The sequence below is a fragment of the Orycteropus afer genome, unplaced genomic scaffold (genome assembly GCF_000298275.1).
Source record: "Orycteropus afer afer isolate SDZICR_OR568_19922 unplaced genomic scaffold, OryAfe1.0 scaffold00066, whole genome shotgun sequence".
NCBI lineage: Eukaryota > Metazoa > Chordata > Mammalia > Tubulidentata > Orycteropodidae > Orycteropus > Orycteropus afer.
In genome coordinates this window covers 9,159,537-9,178,272 of record NW_006921653.1, presented here as the reverse complement: position 1 = coordinate 9,178,272, position 18,736 = coordinate 9,159,537, and positions in this window count along the sequence as shown.

Here is an 18,736-nt window from a genome sequence, read left to right as displayed (position 1 = left end):
CCTTCCGAGGAGTGGCTGGTGGGTTTGAACCGCCAGCCTTCTGGTTAGCAGTCAAGTGCCTTAGCCACTATGCTACCAGAGACATGCTAAATGGGAACCATTAGAATTGCCTGAACCCACTTAGGTTGTTAACTTGAAACAGTATAAGATACCTGGTGGACAAAAGGAAATTACTGAGTGGCTGGTGGGTTTGAACCGCCAGCCTTCTGGTTAGCAGTCAAGTGCTTTAGCCACTATGCTACCAGAGCTCCTAAGATACCTAGTGGACAAAAGGAAATTACTAGTTTGATTAAAAACATGCTAAAGCTGAAGTATTAATACCAACAAATTCTCTGTATAACAACCCTATGTGCCCTGTGAAAAAGGCAGATGGTTCATGGAGGCTGACAGTAGAATCTCAAACTCACTGCCATCGAGTTGATTCTGCCTCATAATGACTCCTTTTGGGTTTATGAGGTGGTAAATTTTTACAGAAGTAAATTGCCCCATCTTCCTTTTGTGGAGCAGCTGGTGGGTTTGAACAGCCAACCTTCTGGTTTGCTGTCAAAAGCCTTAGGCACCATACCACCAGAGCTCCTTGACAGTAGATAATTGAGGGCTAAATAAAGTAGTGTCACCAGTGGCTTCAGCTGTTCCAGACCAGTATCAGTGGCTATTGGGCATTGATTGAAACTGTCTCAATGACAGAAGGACATAAAATCATCATGAGACCTGAAATACCCATAATGTCTTGGATGATGTCAGAGAAACATTCTAATAAGGAAGGTGGTGCCCAATATATTTCCATGATAAAATGGAAATGGTTCATATAAGAACAAGCTACTGGAGGAATTCCAGGAGACACTCACCATATCCATGAGCAAGTAGCTTCTTTTCCCATAGGTCCTACCCTAGAACCACTTGAAAAGCTGCCAGAATCCATTGTCACATGGACAGTGACCTATGAACAATTTTCTCCTGACCAAAAGAGGGCTGCTTGGACCACAGATGGCAGTTCTAGGGTACATGGACAACATTTGATGTGGAAAGCTGCTTCATAAAGACCAGCAGATGGAAAGACTCTGATTGAAGAAGGTAAGAAAAAATCAGCTTAGTGGGCTGAACTGTATGTTGTCTTTCTAGCTGTCATGGAAGAATTGTGCAATGCTAGGAGTCCAATATGTTTGGCTTTTTACTGATTCATGAGCAGTGGCCAATGGCCTGGCTATAGGTCAAGCAAAGGGGCAATGGAAAATTGGACTGTTAAAGGGGCACCCATGAGGGGCATGGACCTATGGAAAGCATTCTGGGAATTCAGATGGCACATTAGAGTATGCCGTGTTGCTCCTCAATTTTGTGATGGATTGTAAACCCTAGTCTTTATGTATCTGGAATCCCACCTTGCTGAAGGGTGTTACTCAAGTCACCACCGTTAGTTTCCTTGAGGGTATATATATTAAAGTTCTGGGAAAGTTAATTCTCTTGCTCAGGTCCTATGTTTGCTTCATCTCATCCCTGGACTTGAGACAGCAGTTGGTCACCTGACCCGCTGATTTGGGTTTGCCAGCACCTGCCACCACATGCGTGAAGAGAATTCTCCGGACCTACCCATGGACTTGGGACTTGCCAGCCACCCAGCATTCTCCACCAAAACCAAAAAAGTAAGCTCACTGCCATCGAGTCAATTCTGACTCACAGCAACCCCCAATGGGTTTCCAAGGCAGTAAATCTTTATGGAAGTAGATTGCCCAGTCATCCTTCCATGAAGTAGTTGGCCGGTTTGAACCTCCAACCTTCTGGTTAGCAGTCAAATGCCTTAAGCACTGTGCCACCAGAGCTCCTCCACCATGTGAGTCATTTCCTTGGCAGTTTGTGAGTTCTGTGAAACATTATAGCAAAATATGGAAAGGTATGACAAGAGAGAGAGTACTGAGAGGAGGAGGAGGAGTTGATGTTAGAGATGATGGAGTGGTACAGCAGTTTGGAAAAGTTGGACACTTGGGACATCTTTAACCTCTGCCTCATAGGGACCATTCTTGTTCTGATCCTTCTAAAAGAAATAATTTGAGTGCCATAGCTATTTATTATTATTATAGTATAATTTGTATGTTTATATCATATAAATATATATTTTATATTTACATTATATATGCGGAGTCTCTGAGTGATGCAAATGGTTAATATGCTCAGCTGCTAATCTAAATGTTGGAGGTTTGAGGCCACCCAGAGGCTCAATGACCACAAAAAAAGTAAGCCATTGAAAACTCTACAGAGCAATGTTCTACACTGATATGCATGGGGTTGCCGTGAACCAGAATAGACTTGACAACAATTGGAACTGGATGAATTTAGCAAAATTTTATTAATAAATTATTTATATTTTTATTGTCCACTAAAAAATTAAAATAATATACTAGAAAATAAGTAAAGATGTTTGAAGTCCTTTGATTTTTAATTCAGTTCCTTAAAAAATAAGAATGATATTAAGATTTCTTGAAGAATAGCTAAAGTTTGAGAATTTGAACAATGACTTCATAAAAATTGAGTGTCAGATATTTCAAGCAAATATGTTTCAGTTCATCAATCATGCTAGGTAATATGTAAACAATATAGAACTTGAAGTTTCAAAAAAAAAAAAGAAAGAAAACTACATGCTAATGAGGGAGGAATTGAGTGCCTTGTCCTCAAATAGCAACCTAACACAATTTTCTCTAAGTTTAATTACTTAATCTATTTTTCTAACTTCAAACAATAATATTATACAAAAAAAAAAACCCATACACTTCATGTCAAGATCTTGCTCATTTAAGAGATTTTAGGCACATTTAGACATCTTGGAGAAAGAAAAGACTTAAAGTTTTGTAATTAAAAAGGAAATTAGTTCAAGAGGGAGAGTTTGTCGGCTTGAATTTTGGGTATGTCCTGATTGTTTTCATGAAACATGTAGAAAATAATAGGGTGAGTTAAAGAATTAACTTGTGTGTGTTCTGATTATCATAGGAATCTTTTTATAATATAAACAACTTATGAAATGCAGAAAATCTAAGGCATATTCTTTATACTCTGGCTCCTGCCTACCTTCCGTTTTGTGATTCTCTTCCTGTCATACACAGTGTTCCAGGCATACTGTTCTCCATTCAGTTTTGCAATGTTTTCATGTATGCTAAACTTCTGGCTAGAATATTCTCCCCACTGTTTCTCCCAGGGCTGACTTTTTGTTTCAGATTAAGTGTCCTTTCTTAAGAGGCCTTTCCTGAATATTCAACGTGAAATAGTTCTATTATCAACTCACTGTGGGTTTTTTTTTTTTTTTTTCTTTTTTCCCTTTATGGTACTTAACACTATTTGCACTTAATTTTTTTTTTTTTTTTCATTTACTTGTTTATTTCTAGGGTGGAAGCTCCATGATGGCAACCTTTTTGACCAACCTATTTTTTGAGATGTACTGGCTGGATTAGTCTTTCACTCTTCATCCCCAGAAATAGGAGAGAAAAATCTGTCTGTCCACAGAAAGTGTTTCTAGGACTTCTATTCCCTTACCACTCTGACCAGACAGGATTGCTTTAGTACTCACCATTTTTATGCTTTTAGACTTCCTTGCTCTCTGTGAAGGGAAGTGTGTCACATTTCATAAATGTTGGTAATTTGATGGGTGTACTTTTAACTCTAAAACCTAAGTTTATTTAAACATCTGGCTTAATAAGATATCAAAAGTTAAGACAATCCCAAATAATGATAAATTCATCAATTCATATCATGACCTAGGCTTACCTCTTCCAATGCAACCTACAGTGTCAACCAATGGAAACAAACTTCATACTTTATGGGTTTACATACTTGTTTCCTGTTTGGGGAGTATTAACAATATTTTCAACAATATTTGTTGAACATTTACTGTGCCAAACACTGTACCAATCATTTTCCTTCATTGTTTAACTCTGATAAGGTTGACATTACTCTTTGTGCTTGCTTGTTTGTTTTCTAATGGGCTAGATACATAGCCAAAACCACACAGCTAGAAGATAGAGAAGCCAGGAGGTAAACTCAGGTCACCTGACTCTAATACTCCACTCTGTAAACTGAGTACTTAGCCCAGGCCTTCTAGAAGCAACTTAAACAACATTTCACCAACAGCTTCTTGTTTTTATCTCTATAATCTCCCAACTCATCATTTATAATCTTTCCCCAACATAAATAAATAAATAAATAAATCTCATTGAAACTCTTTTGGCACTTAGCTCACAACATTGTAATTCTTTTCACGTGATTCTCCTCTAATATATTCTATATAGGACAGGACCCACATTTTTTCTCTTCATTTATAATTCCAAGAATAAGTTACTTGATTTTACAATATATATTCAATAATGGTTTGTTAAATTTCAGAGTGAATTATTATTCTGTTTTAGCTTTCCATGTAAAATATGTTATAAGGATCTCATTAAGATATATTTTTTAATATAGTGGTGAATCTTGGGTAAAAAATTTGCTGTCCCTGTGATGAACAGCCAGAATCTGATCAAATAAACCATCACCATATTAAAAATACCATTTGAAAACAATTTTTTTTTTCCCATTAAAACAAGAAGTCACAGCATGTTACATTGCTCTTAAGTAAAAGTTAAATAAAATAGTTAGTTCAGCTGGTTTGGAAATGCGCTTCAAGTTTAAAACCACATATCATTGTTTATACAGATGATTGCTTGGGATGGACTTCAATAGAATGCTAGTTTGCTAGCAAAGAGGAAGGCTTTGGCAATAGCACACAGTGATCAGCAAGAGTGACTCATAGTTTCCAACTGAGATCAATGGACCTTAATCCATTAAGACAGACCTAAATATCACCTGATAGGAAGAGATGACAGTGGAAGTGTGAATAAGGAAGGTGTAGAGTTTTCAGATTTGAGAAATTTGTTTCATATTTTAATCCTTTTTCGTCCTCAACAGGAAAGCAGTATAATTTTAGGTTTTCAATTAGTTTACCCTAGGTATTAAGTGAAAAATGTCTTTTTGAGTAATGAAAATTAATTTTTTCACCTACTTGGAGCTGCTCCTTGCAGAATTAGATTTTTTAAAATTCTTGACAGCGTCTTAGCAATAAGTCACTTTAAAATGTCAACAAATAGCTTCATTTGGGGGTAGGTTATATAATCATTCCAGTAGATCAGATATGTGCTAGATGTTTAATAGTAAAGGCTAAGCTAGTGAATTAACCACAAAACAATGTGCAACTGTATTAAACTAAAAACAAACAATTCAAATATCTAGAGAAAAGGGTAGGAGCTCTGGTAGTATAGTGCCTAGGGCATTTGACTGCTAACCAGAAGGCTGGTAGTTCAAACCCACTAGCCACTCTTCAGAAGGTACATTGAGTGATCTACGTCCGTAGTGATGCCAGCTCGGAAACCCAAAGAGGGGTTGCTATGAGTTAGAGCTGACTCGATGACAGTGAGTGAAAGTGAGAGAAAAGGTTATGAATGTAAGACATGATAGTGCCCTTTAGTTTAAAAAAGGAGGTTCAGAATTTGTTCTTCTCTGGTTTATCACACTATTTTTAAGTGCACATTGGCTAACAGAATTGTTTTCTTTATATACTTAAATTTATTGTTTTGTCCTTACTGAATTCTATATTACATTGTATTGATGTAGAAAGCTGGGAATTATTAATTGGGTCCATAACATGCTGTCTTGTGATTTCCTTTCCTTTTCTTCTTTCTTTCTTTCCTTGGGTATCTTTTTATTACAGTTTCTTGCTTTTCTGATGTCTTTATTTCTTGTGTTCCTTACTATATCTTAGGTTTGTAAGTCTCTTGAGGGTAGAGACCATACTTTATTTTTCTTTGCATCCTAAGGCTCAGTTAGAGTTTGAATTATGTTCCAAATAAATGTTTCTTGAAAAACTGAATGAATGATGATGGATGACAGACTGATAGTTATAAGATAATTTCACAGGGTGCTTCACTGAAAAGAAGTGACTTAGAATATTAGGCAAAGTCACTCAGTAGGAACATTTTGCTATATTATATTTTTTTAACTGCCAGCAATTTGGACATCTAATACTCTACCTAAACATTGCAATAATAATATGAAGGCAATTATACAATTTTGAAGTTGACATTAATGTGGATCCAGATAAATGGAGAGATTTTCTCTTTTCCTGGACAGAAAGATAAACTATTGTACAAACTGTCAATTATCCATAAATTAACCTATAAATTTAATGCAATTCTAAAACTTTAGAACAATATGTTTAATAATTAGAATTTGAAAACCAAATTTTTAGCTGAAAGAGAAAATTTAATTGCTAAGGACATTTTGAAAGAATAAAAAAAACCACACACAACAGAATAATGAGTTGAATTTACCTGTTGGTTTGCTTAACACACCATACAGAAACATTTAGTTAACACAATAAAATATTACCATGGGAATAAATAAATAATCAACAAGTACAGAGAGACCAGAAACAGCCATTTGTTAAGAGGATGAAGTAGATGATAAACTTAAGATCAAGGAATGACTCTAGGATAATTATTAGATTCTAATATAAGGAAAAGTTAGGCTCATGTTCTCTATCAGATACAAAAAAAAAAAAAAAAAAGGCAAAACAAAAAAATATACTATCAAGTTCAATATTAAAAATCAAACTTTTTCATAAAAAGCATATAGACCTATTTTACATAATTTATAGTCTCCTAAGAAAGTGAAGGTAAAGGAAAAAATGAGGAAACCTAAATTAAAATATTGATAGTGTATAATATATAAAATTCAAATACTTCTGGAAGCCAAGAGATGTTATAAATGTGTTTAAAATAAAATATAAGCAAAACAATATATAATAGACAAAAGATAAATATCTACAATATCAAAAGGACAGTTGTTAGGTGTTGTCAAGTCAGCTCTGACTCATAGGGACCCTATATACAACAGAACAAAACACAGCCTGGTCCTGCATCACCTCACAATCCTTGCTAAACCTGAGACCATCGTGGCAGCCACTGTGTCAATCCATCTTGTTCAGGGCCTTTTTCTTTTTTGCTGACCCTCCACTTTACCAAGCATGATATCCTTCTCCAGGGAATGGTCTCCTTTGCCAACATGACCAAAGTGGGTAAGAAGAAGTCTGGCCATTCTCACTTCCAAGGAGTATTCTGGCAGCATTTCTTCCAGGACAGATTTGTTAGTTCTTCTGGCAGTCCATGGTACTTTCAACATTCCTTGCCAACACCACAACTCAAAAGCATCAACTCTTCTTTGATCTTCCTTATTTGTTGTCCGGCTTTCACATACATATGGGGCAAGTGAAAACACCATGGCTTGGGTTAGGCATACTTTAGTCTTCAAAGAGACATGTTTGCTCTTCAACACTTGTAAAAGGTCTTTTGCAGCAGATTTTCACAGCACAATATGTTGTCTGATTTCTTGACTGCTGCTTCCATTGGTGTTTGTTGTGGAACCAAGTAATATGAAATCTTTGACAACTTCAATCTTTTCTCAATTTATCATTATGAATAAATGGATAAACTGACTCATCTATCAGTTTGGCGTGCTGTGGCAGTTTGTGTGTTGCTCTGAGGCTGGAGGCCATACCACCAGTATTTCAAATTACAGCAAGGTCACTCATCCATGGTGGGCAGGTTCCAGCAGAACTTCCAGACTAACACAGACTTGGAAAAAGGAAGGGGCATCCACTTCTCAAAGAATTGGCCAGTGAAAGCCTTATGGAAAGGACTACTATGAATGAGTTTCAGGTTATAAATAGAAGAGGCACAAAATTTGAACATGAATGATATATTAAGAAAAAAAATCAGAAAATTAATGAGATGTTTCTAGTCACTGGAAATCGGGGAAATGGAAATTGACACAAAGTATGATTTTCCTCTCATAAGGTTGGCAAAAATTTAAAGACTGATAATTTCTTGCAATGTCAAGAGCTTGAGTAGAAAGAAAATCTATTAATATTTTCCTGTAATTATTAATCTATTCCCAGACTGTTTAAAGAACATTATATTTAGAAATTAAAAACTCATAGAACCCATTGACCCCATAATTCTATTTCTAGGATTCTATCCTGAAGAAATATTTTCATATGTGCATAAAAAATATTCTATGTTCAATAACATTGATTGAGCATTTGCTCTGTACCAGTCCCTATATTAAGCTCAACCTACTGCCATTGAACTAATCTTGACCCACAGCAACCCTATAAGAGAGAGTAGACCTTTCCCATAGGTTTCCAAGGCTGTAAATCTTTACAAAAACAGACTGCCTCATCTTTTTCCCATGGAGCAGCTGGGTTTAAGCAGCTGACTTTTGATTAGCAGCTAAATGTGTTTAACCGCTATGTCACCACAGCTCCTTCTATATTAAGCACTGAGGGCTAACCTACGGAATGAGAGACAACATTCAGTGCCCTCATGGAGATCATAATCTAGTGAGAGAGAAAATAAGCAAGGTAATAGTCAATGTGTAAAATAATTTTTGGCAGTGGTATGTGCTGTGAAAAGATAAATAAAGCAAAATAAGGAGTTAATGAGTGGTCAAGAGTGGGGAAGGTTTTAGGTAGAGTGACCTGAGAAAGCATCTCTGATAACATAACATTTGAACAGAGAATCAGAGTGAAGCCAGAACAATCTGTTGATCTGTGGAAAGGGCATTCCAGACAGAGGGATCAGCAGTGCAAAGGCTCTGTAAAGCAAAATGTTGTGGCAAGCTCAAAGAACAATAAGAACACCAGTGAGATAGAACCAGTGAGAAAGAAATAAGTGTTAGAAAATAAGATCGGAGACATAGGCAGGGACAACTCATCCCAGGTTTGAAGGCATGGTAACTGAAATTTAAATCAGAGTAGAGGAGAGGGATGATCTCATTCATATTTTTTAACCAATCACACTAGCTACTTTGTGGAGAAACACAGTAGAAGAATCAAGAGTGGGAACAGGAAGACCAGTTATAGGGCTACTACATTGGCTAATTGGCTTTTCTTTTTCTCTCTCTGAGTCCCCTTATATTTAAAATTTGCTTGATCTATTAGTAACTGCCTAATAGCCATCCTGGGTGCAGTGGAAGGCAGGTGTTTGTGTGCATGGAGTACCCCAGAGGCAGCTGCAATAAGCCAGCTAGATGTGGTGAGAGGCAGGTGTTTGTGTGAAGCACACAAGGGCAGGCCAGTAAGTGAGCAGGGTGCAGGAGACTAGGAAATGAACAGAGCAGTTTGGAACAACTAAGGGAGACAAACTATCTGTTTGATGTCCTGTGGTGGCTTGAGTGTTGCTGTGAGGCTGGAGGCTATGCCACCAGTGTTTCAAATGTCAGCAGGGTTATCCATGGTTGACAGGTTTCAGTGGAGTTTCCAGACTAAGAAATAGTTAGAAGAAGGAAGATGCCATCCACTTTTCATAGAATTGGCCAGGGAAAATCTTATGAATAGCAATGAAACACTTCTGATATATTATTGGAAAATATTATGAATAGCCCTGAAACATTGTCTGATATAGTGACAGATGAGCCTATCAGGGCAGAAGGCACTAAAAATATGACTGGGGAAGAACTGCCTCTTCAGAGTAGAGCTTACCTTAATGATGTGGATAGAGTAAAGTTTTTGGGACCTCCATTTGCTGATGTAGCACATATCAAGATGAGAAGAAACAGCTACAAACATCCATTAATAATCAGAACATGGAATGTACAATGTATGAATGTAGTAAAATTAGAAGTTGTCAAAAATAAAATGGAACACATAAAGATTGATATCCTAGGCATTAGTGAGCTGAAATGGACTGGTTTTGGCCATTTTGAGTCAGATGATTATATGATCTACTATGCCAGGAATGAAAAATTGAAGATGAATGGCTTGGCATTCATCATCACAAAGAATGTTTCCAGATCTATCTTGAAGTACAATGCTGTCACTGATAGTATAATATCCATATGCCTACAAGGAAGACCAGTTAATGCTACTATTATTCAAATTTACCCACCAACCACCAAAGCCAAAGATGAGGAAATTGAAGATATATACCAACTTCTGCAGTCTGAAATTGACTGAATGTGCAATCAAGATATGTTCATTATCACAAGTGATTGGAATGCAAAAGTTGGAAACAAAGAAGAATCACCAGTAGTGAGAAAATATGGCCTTGGTGACAGAAATAATGCTGGAGATTGCATGATAGAATTTTGCAAAATCAGCAACTTACTCATCACAAATACCTTTTTCAACAACACAAACTGTGTCTATGCATGTGGACTTCACCAGACAGAGCACACAGGAATCATATTAACTACGTCTGTGGCAAGAGGCAATGGAGAAGCTCAGTATCTTCAGCCAAAACAAGGCCAGGAGCTGATTGTACAACAGATCATCAACTACGCGTATGCAAGATCAAGATGAAGCTGAAGACAATTAAAATAAGCCCATAAGAGCCAAAATATGACCTTGATTATATCCCTCCTGAATTTAGAGACCATCTAAACAATAGGTTTGATGCGTTGAACACCAATGAGTGAAAATCAGAGGAATTGTGGGATGACATCAAGAAAATCATCCATGAAGGAAGCAAAGTCATTGAAGAGACAGGAAAGGAAGAAAAGACCAAGATGGATGTCAGAAGAGACTCTGAAACTTGCCTTTGAATGGAGAGTAAAAATTAAAAAAAAAAAAAAAAAAAAAACACTGCCATTGAGTCAGACTGAACTCATAGTGACCCCTTCTTGGGTTTCTGAGGTGGTATCACTATGGAAGTAGATTGCCCAACCTTTGAATGGAGAGTAGATAAAGCAAATGGGAGAAATGACAAGATAAAACAGCTGAACAGAAGATTTCAAAGAGTATCCCGAGAAGACAAAGTCATTATTATAATGAAATGTACAAAGACCTGGAGTTAGAAAACCAAAAGAGAAGAATATGCTTGGTGTTTCTCAAGCTGAAAGAACTGAAGAAAAAATTTAAGCCTCAAGTTGCAATATTGATCGATGAAGGAAACATCAAAAGAAGATGGAAGGAACATGCAGAGTCACTATACCAAAAAGAATTTGTTGATATTCATGCATTTCAGGAAGTGGCATATGATCAAGAACCAATGACAATGAAGAAAGAAGTCAAAGCTTCCCTGAAGAAATTGGTGAGAAACAAGGCTCCAAGAATTGATGGAATAACCATTGAAATGTTTCAACAAATGAATGCTGCTCTGGAGCCACTTACTTGGCAATGCCAAGAGATTTGGAAGACAGCTACCTGACCAACTGACTAGAAGAGATCCAATCTCACAGAATGTGGAAATTGTCAAATAATGTCATTAATATGACACACAAGTAACGTTTTACTGAAGATAATTAAAAGATGTTTGCAGCAGAATTTTGAAAGAGAACTTCGAGAAATACAAGCTGCATTCATAAGGGGATGTGGAACAAAGGATATCATAGCTAATGTCAGATGGACCTTGGCTGAAAGCAAAGAATACCAGAAATACGTTTTCTTGGCTATGCAAAAGCATTCGATTGTTTGGATCATAACAAATTGTGGATAACATTGAGAAGGATGGGAATTCCAGAACATTTCATTGTACTCGTGAGGAACCTGTACAAAAACTAGGGGGTTGTTGTTCAAACACAGCAAGGGGATACTGCATGGTTTAAAATCAGGAAGGGAGTGGGTCAGGGTTGTATCCTTTCACCGTACTTATTCAATCTGTATGCTGAACAAATAATCCAAGAAGTTGGACTATATGAAGAAGAACGTGGCACCATGAATGGGGGAAGGCTCATTAACAACCTGAGATAAGCAGATGACACAACTTTGCTTGCTGAAAGTGAGGATGACTTGGAGCACTTACTGATGAAGATTAAAGTCTGCAGTATGGATTACTCCTCAATATAAAGAAAACAAAAATCTTCAAAACTGGACCAATAAACAGCATCACAATGAATGGAGAAAAGATTGAAGTTGTCAAAGACTCTTTAATACTCGGTTCTGCAATCAACGCCAATGGAAGCAGCAGTCAATACAGCAAAAGACGTATTGCATTGGGCAAATCTTTTGCAAAAGACCTCTTTGAAGTGCTGAAGAGCAAAGATATCTCCTTGAAGACTAAGATGTCCCTAACCCGAGCCATGGTGTTTTCAATCACTTCATATGCATATCAGAGCTGGACAATGATTAAGGAAGACCGAAGAAGATTTGATGCTTTTGAGTTGTAGTGTTGGTGAAGAATGCTGAAAGTACAGTGGACTCTTAAAAGAACTAACAGATCTGTCCTTGAAAGAGTGAAGCCACAATGCTGCTTTGAAGAGAAAATGGCCAGACTTCATCTCATCTTCTTTGGTCATGCTGTCAGGAGGGACAATTCTCTGGAGAAAGATGTCATGCTTGTTAAAGTAGAAGTTCAATGAAAGAGGGGAAGGCTTGCAACAAGATGGATTGACGTGGTGGCTGCAGCTATGGGATCAGGTATAGTACGGATCATGAGGCTGGCAGAGGACTGGACATTGTTTTGTTCTGTTGTGCATAAAGTGTCTGTGTGTCAGAGATGACTTGACGGCACATAACAACAACAACAATACTTTGGTCATGTTGTGAGAAGGGACCATTTTCTGGAGAAGGATCTCATGATTGGTAAAGTGGAGGGTTAGTGAAAAAGGGAAAAGCCCTCAATGAGATGAATTGACACAGTGGCTGCAACGATGGGCTCAGGTATAGCAGGGATCATGAGGGTGGCACAGGACTGGGCAGTGTTTTGTTCTGTTGTACATAATGTTACTATGAGTTGGAGAAGACTGGATGGCATCTAAAAACATTAGTAACTGCCTCAATCTGCTAATATAATCCACAATGGATATAGATTGGTCCACTTCTCTTTATACTTTTTTTATTTGTTGCTTTTTATATTTTGAAGCTATATTATTAAATTCATGTGAGTTCATTTGCTTTTTACATTTTTTATTCCACTTAATGCATATTTTGTTAAATTCTGTTTTGACTGATAATAATACTGCTGTACTGCTTTTCAGTTAATATTTGAAAAACATATTTTTTTTCCATCTCATTATATTCAGGCTTTCTTTGTGTTTTATTTTGGAGTACATTTTTTTTTTTTCCCTCATAAACACAACAGTAGATTTTGCTTTCTTTCCTTTTTTTTAAAAAAGTTGCTAATCTCTGTCTTTAATAGAGGGGGAGTCCTGGTGTTTAGTGTCTAAAGCATTTGTCTGCTTACCAGAAAGCTAGAGATTCAAACCCACCAGCCACTCCTCAGAAGGAAGGTTGGACAGTCTACTTCTGTAGTCATACAGCCTCAGAAACCCAAGGAGGGGTCTCTATGAGTTGGATCCAACTCGATGGCAGTGAGTGTGGTTTTTTTTTCATTTTGGTCTTTAAAAGAAAAGTTGCATGCATTTAGCATTATTCTGCTTACTCACAGATTGGGGTTATTCTTCCTATATTATGTTATATTATCATCCTTTCTTGTATATCTATCTATCTATCTATCTATCTACCTATCTATATATATATATGTATAGATATATGTATGTACATACACACACATATACATATATAAGAAATTTATACATTTATATTTATAATATATATTCTTATGTTGATATGTAAATATAGTTGTTTTTTCATTGTGTTGAAAATATAGAGAGAAACACCTACAGCAATTCAACAATTAATGTATGTCTCAGGAAATAGATTTTTATTCATATTCTTTTAGAGATCACCTTTAGATTTCAAGATATATGCATATCTATATTCAATATTTCTCTATCTTACCATCCATAAAAATGCTTTTAGCTTGTTTTCACTCTTGTCTTATTAACTCTTCAGAAGTACAGTGTGCTTTTCCCTCTTCAATCAAGCAGAAAATGATTTAATGTTTGTTTCTATGTTATTGTTGTTGTTGTTAGGTGCCATCAAGTTGGGTCCGACTCATAGTGACACTATATACAACAGAATGAAACACTGCCTGGTCTGGCTCCATCCTCATAATCATTTCTATGCCAGAGCCCATATTTGCAGCCACTGTGTCAATCTATCTTGTAGAGGGTCTTCCCCTTCTCTGCTGACCCTCTACTTTACCAAGCATTGATATCCTTCTCCAGGGAATGGTCCCTTCTGACCACACGACCAAAGTAGGTGAGACAAAGTCTGGCCATTTTTGCTTTCAAGGAGCATTCCACCTGGATGGAAATCTTGTCTGGACAGATTTGTTTGTTCTTCTAGCAGGCAGTGGTATTTTCAGTACTCTTCGCCAACATCATAAATCAAAGGCATCACTTCTTCTTTGTTTTCCTTATTCATTATCCAGCTTTCACAGCTATAGGAGGCACTTGAAAATACCATGACTTAGGTCAGGCACACCTTAGTCTTCAAAGTGACATATTTGCTTCTTAACATTTTAAAGAGGTCTTTTCCAGCAGATTTTCCCACTGCAATACGAGATCTGATTTCCTAACTGCTGCTTCCTTGGGTGTTGGTTGTGGATCCAAGTAAAGTGAAATCCATGACAACTTCAATTCTTTCTCTGTTAATCATGATATTGCTTATTAGTCCACTTGTGAAGATTTTTATTTTGTTTATATTGAGCTGTAATCCACACTAAAAACTACCGTCTTTAATCTTTATCAGTAAGTGCTTCAAGTCATCTTTGCTTTGGGCGAGCAAGCTTGTTTCATCTGCATATCACAAGTTCCTCCAATCCAGATGCCAAGTTCTTCTTCATACAGTCTAGCTTCTCATATTGTTTGCTCTGTGTATAGACTGAATAAAAATGGTGAAATGGTAAAACCCTTCCTGATTTTAAACCAGGCGTTATTCCCTTGTTCTGTTAGAATGATTGTCTCTTGGCCTATGTGTATAAGTTCCTCATGGGAACAATTAAGTGTTCTGGAGTTTCCACTCTTTAAAACGTTATCCATAATTTGTTACAATCCACACAGTTGAGTGCCTCTGCATAGTCAACAAAATACAGGTAAATATGTTTCTTTCAGCTAAGATCCATCTAATATCAGCAATGATATCCCTCATTCCATGGCTTCTTCTGAATCCATCTTGGATTTCTGGAAGTTCTCTGTCAGTATATTGCTGCAATCATTTTGGAATTATCTTTGGTAAGATTTTATTTATGTGTGATAGTAATGATATTGTTTGATAATTTCCATGTGAGATCACTGTTCTTTGAAATGGGTACAAATATGGATCTCTTCCAGTCAGTTGGCCAGGTAGCTGTCTTCCAAATCTCTTGGCATAGCTGAGTGAGTGCCTCTAGTGTGACATCCATTTGTGGAAACATCTCAATAAGCATTCATCAATTCCTGGAGTCTTGCTTTTCATCACTTCCTTCAGTGCAGCTTTGACTTCTTCCTTCAATACCATTGGTTCTTGATCATATGCCATCTCCTGAAATGGATGAACATAGACCAATTCTTTTTTGTGCAATGACTCTGTGTATTATTTCCATTTTCTTTTGATGTTTTCTGCATCAATCAATATTTTGCCCATAGAATCTTTCAATATTGCAACTTGGGGGTTCGATTTTTTTCTTTAGTTCTTTCAGCTTGAGAAATGCTGAGTGTGTTCTTCCTTTTTGGTTTTCTAACTCCAGGTCTTTGCACATTTCTTTATAATAATTGTCTATGTCTTCTCAAACTGTTTTTTGAAATCTTGTGTTTAGCTCTTTTATCTTGTCATTTTTTCCATTTGCTTTAGCTACTCTCCCCTCAAGGACAAGTTTCAGAGTTCTGACATCCTTTGTGGTCGTTTCTTCCTTTTGTCTTTTTAATGGCCTTTTGCTTTCTTCATGGATGATGTTCTTGATGTCATCCCACAATTCCTCTGGTTTTCAGTCACTAATGTTAAATGCAATAAATCAATTTTTAAGATGGTTTCTAAATTCAGGAAGGATTTATTCAAGGTCATGTTCTGGCACTCATTGACTTGTTTCATCTTCACCTTTTACTTGAACTTGCATATAAGCAGTTGATATTCCACAATCAGCCCCTGGCCTTGTTTTGGCTGAAGATATTTTTCTATCGCCTCTTGCCACACATGCAGTAAATCTGATTTCTGTGTATTCCATCTGCCAAAGTCCACACATATAGCTGTCATTTGTATTGTTGAAAAAAGGAATTTGTAATGAATAAGTCATTGGTCTTGCAAAATTCCATCATGTGATATCCATTGTTATTACTATCACCAAGGCCAAATTTTCCAACTACTGGTGATTCTTCTTTGTTTCCAACTTTTGCATCCAGTCACCAGTGATTATTAACACATCTTGATTGCATGTTCGGTCAATTTCAGACTGCAGAAGTTGATAAAAATCTTCAATTTCCTCATCTTTGGCTTTGGTGATTGGTGTGTAAATTTGAATAATAGTAATATGAACTGGCCTTCCTTGTAGGGGTATGGATATTATCCTGTCACTAACAGCATTGTACTTCAGGAGAGATCTTGATACATTCTTTGTGATGATGAATGTCACACTAGTCTTCTTCAATTATCATTCCCAGCATAGAAGATCATATGATCGTCTGATTCAAAATGGCCAAAACCACTCCATTCAGCTCACCAAAACCTAGGATATCAATCTTTATGTGCCCCTTTTCATTTTTGAGAACTTCCAATTTTCCTAGAATCATACTTCATACATTCCATGTTCCAATTATTAATGGATATTTGCAACTCTTTTTCCTCAGTTTGAGTCATGCTGCAGCAGCAAATGGAGGTCCCAAAAGCATTACTTTATCCATATCATTAAGGTCAGTTCTACTCTGATGAGGTAGCTCTTTCCCAGTTGTATTTTGAGTGCCTTCTGACCAGAGAGGCTCATCTTCTGGCACTATATCAGACAATGTTTCAGGGTTATCCATAAGGCTGTCCAGTAATACACCAGACAATGTTTTTCAGCTATTCATCAGGTTTTCCCTGGCCCATTCTTTGAGAAGTGAATGGCCTCTTCCTTCTTCCAAGTCTGTCTCAGTCTGGGAGCTCTGCTGAAACTTGTCCACCAGGGGCAACCTTGCTGGCATTTGAAACACTGGTGGCACAGCCTCCAGCCTCACAGCAACACTCAAGCCACCACAGTATGAAAAACTGAAAGACAAGTTTATCCCCCTTATCAGTTCCAAACCTCTCCGCCCACTTCCTGGCCTTCCCCTTACTTGGATCCAGCCATTGTCTCTGGCTTCCTGCTTTCTGCCTTGGGTGGGGGACCTTTGTTTGTGTGTGTATATCTATATCTATATCTATACATAAACAAGTTAAACAAAAACTCAATGCAGTTGAGTCGAATTTGACTCAAAGCATTCCCTCCTTGGGTTTCTGAGGTGGTATCTCTATGGAAGTAGATTGCCCAATCTTCTTTCTGAGGAGTTGCTGGTGGTTTTGAGCTGCCAGCCTTCTGGTTAGCAGTCAAATACCTTAAGCATTACACCATCAGAGCTCCTATAGGCGCCACCAGCCACTCCTCAGAATGAAGACAGGGCAATCTACTTCCGTAAAGATACCGCCTTGGAAACCCAAGGAGGGGTTGTTATTATTTGGCGGCAATGAGTTTGGTTTTTTGTTATAGATATGTTGTTGTTGTTGTTATGTGCCGTCGAGTCGGCCCCGACTCATAGCGACCCCTCCTTGGGTTTCCGAGGCAGTATCACTATGGAAATAGGATTGCCCAACCTTCCTTCTGAGGAGTGGCTGGTGGGTTTGAACCGCCAGCCGTCTGGTTAGCAGGCAAGTGTCTTAGCCATTATGCTACCAGAGCTCCCCATACGTATATATATATATATATGTGTGTGTATATATATATATGTGTGTGTGTGTGTGTGTGTATAAAACACTTACCATTTCAACATTTTTTTACATGCATAATTCCATGATATTGATCACATTCACCATGTTATACAACCATCACCACTATCTGCTTCCAAATTATTCCATCACCATTGATAAAAACTCAATGTCCCCTATGCTGTGACTTCCCTTTTCTCCCTTTTTTGTAGCCCTGGTAAAAACTAATAATGTTCAGTCTCTCTGTATTTACCTATTCTAGATACATCATATAAATGGTATCATATGATCTTTCCCCTTTGTGATTAATTTATTTGACTCACCATAATGGTTTCATGGTTTATTCATGTTGAAGCATGTATCAGAACTTCATTTCCCTTTATGGCTGAGTAATAGTCCATTATATGTCTGTGCCACATTTTGTTTATCTATTCATCCACTGATGGACATTTCAGTTGTTTCCATCTTTTGGCTATTGTGAATAGTGCTTCAGTGAACACTGGTATACACATGTCTGTTTATATTTCAGATCTTTTGATCAATAGCTTTTTTTGATCTTTTTGTTTGTTTGTTTTGACCTTAGCTGAAAGCAAAGAATAATACTAGAAAGATGTTTACTTGTGCTTCATTGACTATGCAAAATCATTTGACTATATGGATCATAGCAAATTATGGAAAACATTGAGAAAAATAGGAATTCTTGAACACTTAATTGCACTCATGAGGAACCTGTACATAGACCAGTAGTCTGTTGTTTGAACAGAACAAGGAGATAACACATGGTTTAAGATCAGGAAAAGAGTGCATGAGGTTGTATCCTTTCACCATACTTATTCAATCTGTATGCTGAGCAAATAATCAGAGAAGCTGGATGATAGGAAGAGGAAAATGACATCAGGATTGGAGGAAGACTCATTAACAACCTGCAACATACAGATGACACAACCTTGCTTGCTGAAAGTGAAGATGACT